Raw genomic sequence first — 8,278 nt, 5'->3', positions numbered from 1 at the left:
TGGAAATAATCCCATCAGAAAGCCCCTGTGGGGGATAATCACATCACAGATACAACCTGTGGGAATAATCCCATCAGATAACCCCTGTGGAGATAATCCCAGCACAGATACACTCTGTGGGAATAATCCCATCAGAAACCCCACTGTGGGAATAATATCAGCACAGATACCTCTGTGGGAATAATACCAGCACAGATACCCCCTGTGGGAATAATCCAATCAGAAACCCCACTGTGGGAATAATACCAGCACAGATACCCCTGTGGGAATAATCCGAGCACAGATACCCCCTCTGTGGAATAATCCCAACAGATACCCCTGTAGTAATGATCCCAGCACAAATGACCCTACTGTGGGAATAATCCCAGCAACTACCCCAGTGGGAATAATCCAGCAGCTACCTCCCTGTGGGAATATTCCCAGCACAGATACCCCCTGTGGGAATAAACCCAACAGATACCTCCTGTGGGAATAATCTCAGCACAGGTACCCCTTCTGTGTGAATAATTCCACCAGATAACTCTGTGGGAATTATCCCAGCACAGAATCCCCCTGTGCAAATAATCTCAGCACAGATACCCCCATGGGAATTATTCCAGCACAGATATCCCCTGTGGGAATAATCCCAGCACAGATACCCACTTGTGGGAATTATCCCAGCACAAATACCCCCCCTGTGGCAATTATCCGAGTACAGATATCCCCTGTGGGAATAACCGCAGCACAGATACCCACAATGCAAATAATCCCAGCACAGATGCCCCCCGTTGGAATAGTCCCAGCACCAATACTCCACGTTGAAATTATCCCAGCACAGATACCCCCCATGGGGATAATCAGCCATGATCTTATCAAAATGGCAGAGAAAATTTCTAGTTGCAGGGAATTCCCAGTGCTGAACCCCAGTTCTAGAGTGTTTGATTGTTGGCTGCTGCCTCTGTGGTGCTAACACGCCATGGTTCAGACAAAGTTTCCAGGCATACTGAGACGTGACACGTGTATCTACGAGAATGCACTTGAGAATATTTTGTTTATTAAATGGTCAACAATACCTGATGTGATCCAGAACCTGGTGTTCTGGATCACAAACAGGTCACCAACAGTGGAAGTGGTGCAACTCTATTTTATTATAAGGTTAACTATGTTAACTTACTTGAACTGTGGGTAAATGCAATACCAGCTTTAACTGTTGACCCTTGCCTAGTCCTAACCAGGTGATGCACTCAGCACATGGTGAATGTCTGTGTTGCAGGCTGTGAGCTCGGTGCTCCGTGCTGGCTGCTACTCGAATGAGCGGGAACTCTCCTGTCCCCTGTCTTTATAGTGCGTCTGCTCTCACTGGTGATTGGCTGCGGTGTTGTGTATGCTGGTTGGTCCCACTGCATGTCCATCAGTGTGTGTGTGTGTGTGTGTGTGTCTGCACCATAATATACTGGTGTATATTATGACAATACCTTTATACAAAAAGATAAAAACAAACTACTTAACAGTCCATATATCACAATAACCATTAACTGACAAGGAAAATGCACAGTGCCATACACGCACAAGCACCTTTTCGCTGCAGAATATCAATAAAAACGCAAAGCTACAACAGTGCATTTTTACAAAGAAAACCAAACACACGTTAAACATTAAACAGTAAAATGAAGTCCCCAGCATCCGAATCAACCTGTCCCTCTCTCTCCCTCCTGCAGCTCTCAGCAGTAGACTTGCATCAGTGCAAAGTCGCTCGGGGGTAATGCAACAAAACACCAGAAAGTCATACAACGCAGAGCACAGCAGCTGAGCGAAAGATCACCCCTTCCCCTTCATTAGCACTGGTAGCAGGTCACCTTTCTGTCACCCTTTCCGTTGCTCCAGGCCACAAAAGCAAAAGAGGCGGCAGTGTGCAAACACACAGCTTCAGGCATTAAATATTGAACTGTCAGCAGTACAATAAAGTCTCCAACAAGCTGCAAAAGCTGTTTTTCATTACCTGCAGCAAGTTGCTCAGTTGAATCAGGCCACCACACTTCCCGTTCGTCAGCACTGGTAGTAGGACATCTCACTCACACCCCTTTCCTTACTCCAGGCCCCAGGAGCAAAAGAGGCGGCAGCAAACAGACACACCAGCCTCCAGGCAACTGCAGCAGCAGTTGGGTCACTCCGCCTCTCTCTCCGCCCTCCTGCAGCTCCAGGCAGCACACTCAAAGGCAGGAATAATTATACTTGACACAGAGCACAGTAGAAGAGTGAAAGAGCATCCCAACACCCTCTCCAACACTGGCCAGTTTACATCCTCCCTTTGCCTTATTCCAGATCACAAAATCAGAAGAGGCAGCAGCAAACAAATACTAGGCAAACACAACCAGCAGCCACTTGACAGCTGTGAAGAGCTCACTTAACTAACAATGCCAATTCCTTGTTAGCAACAGTCTTCACCTCTGCAGCCAGAGGCTGCTCACAGTCAAAGGGAGTTAAAGTAACCTTCACCATCTAAACATGCACAGGGCTCCGTCCTGGAAGTGTTTGGTGGGACAGACAGGCAGCAGCTGTAGTTGCCCTGTTATGGGTAAACATGGTTTGGAGGATATCCTGGAGGACCCGCAGATCCTGAGCCTGTTATAACCTGCCTGCTTACCATTGGCTGAGGACTAATGACAATCCCACAATCCTGTGGGAGTATGAGCTTCCCCAATGAGGGGGGCGGAGAAACCATTAGTAAACTCCAAGTATAAATAAAGCTGGCCAGTTTGGAAACAGCAGGAAGGAGTGTGCAGCAAGGGAAGTTGTTGCTGCTGTTATATATATATAAATATATATATATATATATATATATATATATATATATATATTTTATTGTAAATAAATGTTATTACTTTGTATCCTTAAAACTCATGCTGGATTCTTCGTGGCCCTCACAAAACTGGCGACGAGGGTTAAAGTGATTCGCTGTCGACACTGCTGAAGCCACCTCCCTGGATTTTTGTTGGATACAGGTTGGAAGTTGTTTTTTATTATACCATGCCTCTGTACGGACGTTTGGATGTTTTTGATGCTGCGCTGGAAAGCTGGAACCAGTACACACAACGGATGCGTTACTATTTCTGGACAAACAATATCACCGAAAACGAGTGCCAGGTGGTCATATTGCTCACTGCCTGCGGCCCGCATACGTTTGGGGTGATGAGGAGCCTTACGTACCCAGCTGGGCCGGACACCAAAACGTTTGATGAACTTGTGAATATAGTGGGGCAACATTTTAACCCAACCCCGTCCACGATAGTCCAGCGTTACCGGTTTAATACTGCTGAGAGGACCCCTGGAAAATGCCTTGCCGATTTTCTATCCAGGCTACGCAGGATTGCGGAGTACTGTGACTATGGTGAGACCTTGTCAGAAATGTTATGCGACCGTTTGGTTTGCGGTATTAACAATGCGGCCACCCAGAGAAAGTTGTTAGCTGAGCCAACATTGACTTTTCAACAGGCCATTCAAATAGTATTGTCCCGAGAGAGCGCAGAACGAGGAGTGCAGGAACTACAGGGAATGGAAGTGCATGCCTTGGGGCGCAACCCCTTCCGTCCGAAAACGTCCCCCCGCACTCCTGCGGTACCTTGGGCGAGGCAACATCCGGACCGACGCCAGTGGCCGTCGGACAGTCCTCCCCGAAGGGAGCCTTCTCCAGAACCAATGGATGAGGAGCCATGTCCGTGTCAGACATGTAGGCGCCGACCCCGTCGCGGACGGCGGTCCTGGGGGCGCCAGAGGCGCTGTCGTTCCGACCGAAACTGGGACCGGCCCAGGGGCCGTAACTGGGACCAGCCCAGGGGCCGTACCTTCCATGTGGATGAACCTGTGGCGACTACTCCTGAGGACGTGTAGACGGAGGACGACTGCCTGCAGCTGCATTGTGTGGCAGCTCCCCGTGTGGCCCCCATTAAGGTGACAGTACGGGTCAATGGCCACTCGCTTGAGATGGAGTTGGACACTGGCGCAGCGGTCTCCGTGATCGCCCAGAGGACATTCGACCGCATCAAGCAGGGCATACAGACCCTTACATTAACCGACTCACAGGCCAGGTTGGCCACCTACACGGGGGAACCACTGGACATTGCAGGGACTACAATGACCCCTGTTGTTTATGGACGCCAGGAGGGGCATTTCCCACTTATCGTGGTGCGCGGCCATGGGCCCAGCCTGTTGGGTCGGGATTGGTTGCACCATTTGCGGTTGCAATGGCAGCACATCCTCCAAACAGTTTCTGAAGGGTTGACTGAAGTGCTAGGACGATACCCAGATGTATTCCAGCCTGGTTTGGGGAAAATAAAAGGGGCCGTAGCCCGTATCCATGTCGAACCAGGAGCCACGCCGCGCTATTTCCGGGCGCGCCTGGTGCCTTATGCCTTGCTCGAGAAAGTAGAAGGGAAGCTCACTCGTTTGGAGAGTTTGGGTATTATCAGGCCCATCCGTTTTGCTGACTGGGCAGCACCAATTGTACCTATAATGAAGCCAGATGCCACAGTTCGCTTGTGTGGCGACTATAAACTTACAGTGAATACGGCTTCCCGACTCGACCGATATCCAATGCCTCGCATAGAGGTTCTCTACGCGAAGCTTGCAGGTGGACTCTCATATCTAATTTTGTGAACGAGTCACGCCTACCTGCAGTTGGAGCTGGACCCTGCCTCCCGACCATATGTAACGATTAATACACACCGGGGCCTGTATGAATATACACGGTTGCCCTTTGGAGTATCCTCTGCCTGCGCAATTTTTCAATGTGTAATGGAGGGCATTTTGAGAGGTTTACCACGTGTTGCAGTCTACTCCGATGACATTTTGATTACAGGGACGTCGGAGCAGGAATATTTGGAAAATCTGGTGGCTGTCCTTAGACGCTTTTCGGAGGCTTGAGTCCGTTTACGTTGCACAAAGTGCGTATTTCAGGCAAAGGAAGTAGTCTACCTAGGTTATCGGATGGACCGCGAAGGTTTGCACCCCGTCGCAGAGAAGGTGCGTGCAGTTCAACAGGCCCCCGCCCCGAGTGACACTTCGCATCTTCGTTCTTTTCTCGGTCTCGTAAACTATTACGGGAAGTTCCTCCCCAATCTGGCAACTACGCTGGCCCCTTTGCACCTTCTGCTAAAGAAAAATCACACCTGGGTTTGGGGTCAGCCGCAAGAAACCGCTTTCCGGCGGGTAAAGCAACAATTGTCGTCGTCTGGGTTACTAACCCACTATGATCCTGGAAAGCCTTTGCTCATCACATGTGATGCATCCCCGTATGGTATTGGGGCCGTCCTGTCCCACAAAATGGAGAACGGGGCCGAGCGACCGATAGCTTTCGCCTCCCGCACATTGACTGCAGCGGAGAAAAAGTACGCGCAGATCAAGAAGGAGGGCCTGGCAGTGGTTTTTGCGGTGAATCGCTTCCACCAGTACGTGTATGGCCGCCATTTCACTATCGTGACTGATCATAAGCCTCTGCTGAGACTTTTCAGAGAGGATAAGCCAATACCGCCCATTGCTTCCGCACGGATCCAGCGCTGGGCTTTGTTGCTTGCTGCAGACGAGTATTCCCTGGAGCACAAACCAGGTACGCAGATAGCAAATGCCGACGCACTGAGCCGATTGCCTTTATTGACCGGCCCCATGTCGACCCCCACGACCGGTGAGGTGGTTGCAACCCTAAATTTTATGGACACCTTGCCTGCCACGGCATCACAGATCCGTGAGTGGACGCAGACGGAGCCAGTCCTGTCAAAGGTTCGGCACATAGTCCTGTATGGTGGGCAGCATAGACAGCTCCCAGGCGAGTTGCGGGCATTTTCCTCCAAGCTATCAGAATTCAGCGTGGAAGACGGCAGCGTCCGGTGTGTGATTGTCCCGGAAAAGGCCAGGAGCTGGGGCGTCATTCTCCGGCCCCCCGCCGGGTCGGAGAATCACCGGGGGCTGCCGTGAATCCCGGCCCCGCGCATGCGCAGCCCCGACATGTCATTTCCGCGCCAGCTGGTGGGGCACCAAAGGCCGTTTCCGCCAGCTGGCGGGGCGGAAATTCCTCCGGCGTCGGCCTAGCCCCTCGATGTTGGGGCTCGGCCCCCAAAGATGCGGAGCATTCCGCACCTTTGGGGCGGCGCGATGCCCGTCTGATTGGCGCCGTTTTGGGCGCCAGTCGGCGGACATCGCGCCATTTCGGGAGAATTTCACCCCAGATACTAACAGACTTGCACAATGGGCATCCAGGTGTGACCAAAATGAAAATGTTGGCCCGGAGTTATGTCTGGTGGCCAGGCCTCGACACCGACATTGAGAAGGTGGCCCAAAACTGCTCCATTTGCCAGGAGCATCAGAAGCTTCCGCCGGCCGCGCCCCTACACCACTGGGAATGGCCAGGGCGGCCTTGGGCACGCTTGCATGCAGATTTCGCAGGCCCTTTTCAAGGATCCATGTTCCTTCTATTAATTGACGCCCAGTCTAAATGGCTAGAGGTGCATAAGATGCAGGGGACAACATCCTGCGCAACAATTGAAAAGATGCGTTTGTCGTTTAGTACGCATGGCCTCCCCGAGGTGCTGGTCACGGATAACGGCACTCCATTCGCGAGTGAGGAGTTTGCGAGGTTCAGGAAGATGAACGGCATACGCCATATCCGCACTGCCCCTTACCACCCGGCTTCAAATGGGTTGGCAGAGCGCGCAGTGCAGACTTTCAAAAGAGGCCTAAAGAAGCAGTCTTCCGGATCAATGGACACGAGACTGGCTCGCTTTTTGTTTACGTATAGGACCACCCCCCATGCGGTGACTGGGGTAGCTCCCGCAGAACTCCTAATGGGCCGGAGACTTCGCACCTGCCTTAGTATGGTTTTCTCAGACATTGGCGCAAAAGTACGCCGCACACAAGAACGGCAGGGACAGGGATTTTCTCGGCATCGTCCGATTCGGCAGTTTGCGCCCGGTGACCCAGTGTTCGTTCGGAATTTTGCTGGTGGTGCCCAGTGGGTTCCTGGTGTAATCTTTCGCCAAACGGGCCCTATATCTTACCAGGTTCGGTCCAGAAGACTATCCCCTCAAAAGATTCCCCGCACCCGGAGCTCATTTCTACAGCCGCAGTGACCAGAGACAAGGGAAGGTAGTCCTCACAACCTTCCACTGGTGCCTCACTCGAGGCCTGCACAGGTCGTTACAGAACCGAATGGAGATAGAGACGCTGACATGACGGAGACAGCAGACTCTGACTCCGAGATGGAGACACAGGATGCATCAGAGGGGGAATCCTCGGGTCCATGTGCCGTGGATGTACAACCATTGCGCCATTCATCACGGAAGCGCCGGTCTCCGTCTCGTTACACGCCGCCCGTGCAAATGGTGTCAAGTCTGCGGCAAAACGAGTCCGACGCCCTCCTTCGCCAGGGTCTTCGGTGGATTCCTTGGACTTTGGGGGGGAGGGATGTTATAACCTGCCTGCTTACCATTGGCTGGGGACTAATGACAATCCCACAATCCTGTGGGAGTATGAGCTTCCCCAATGAGGGGGCGGAGAAACCATTAGTAAACTCCAAGTATAAATAAAGCTGGCCAGTTTGGAAACAGCAGGAAGGAGTGTGCAGCAAGGGAAGTTGCTGCTGCTGTTATATATATATATATGTTATTGTAAATAAATGTTATTACTTTGTATCCTTAAAACTCGTGCTGGATTCTTTGTGGCCTTCACAAGAGAGCCCCTCATCCCCACCCCCCCCCCCCCCCAACCCAGGAGCAACCCCAACTGATGCCGCCCAGCCCTCTGAGCTGGCCTGTTCCCCTCCCCCCCCTGGGTTTGCCACACGATCACCCCCCTCCTCAAGCTGGGGTAGCAGCTTCTCTGCCCCTAGGCTGCGTGCTGGAAAATGAAAATGGCTACTCACCCCCTCCGATCCCCACAGCAGCCATTGGGCTGGGTTCCCGTTTTTAAATAGGAGTGTTAAATGGCACCTGCGTTACCTCCCAATGGGCAGCTGGTTATATCCCAGGAGACCGTTAGGGCATCCATCTTGCTAGTGAGATGGGATTGCTCTTAATTGATGTCATTGTTGTCTCTTCCATGACCGGGCAGGATCAGGAATTCGCCAACGGGAGCTGGCCGATTAGATCCCGATTTTGGCCTCTCTCACGATCTAACCGGCGCGCATGGATCTGAACTGGGCGCAATGCGGCCTTTAAATCACGCCCCGTATCCCAAATCCATTGTATAAAGTACAACTGGAGTGGTTAAGGAGTTACCAGTGGGCGGAGTAGACTCACTTTTGGGGAATGAT

Source organism: Scyliorhinus torazame, chromosome 14, assembly GCF_047496885.1.
Source record: "Scyliorhinus torazame isolate Kashiwa2021f chromosome 14, sScyTor2.1, whole genome shotgun sequence".
In the NCBI taxonomy this organism is placed as follows: Eukaryota; Metazoa; Chordata; class Chondrichthyes; order Carcharhiniformes; family Scyliorhinidae; genus Scyliorhinus; species Scyliorhinus torazame.
Note: the sequence above shows the minus strand (reverse complement) of the source record.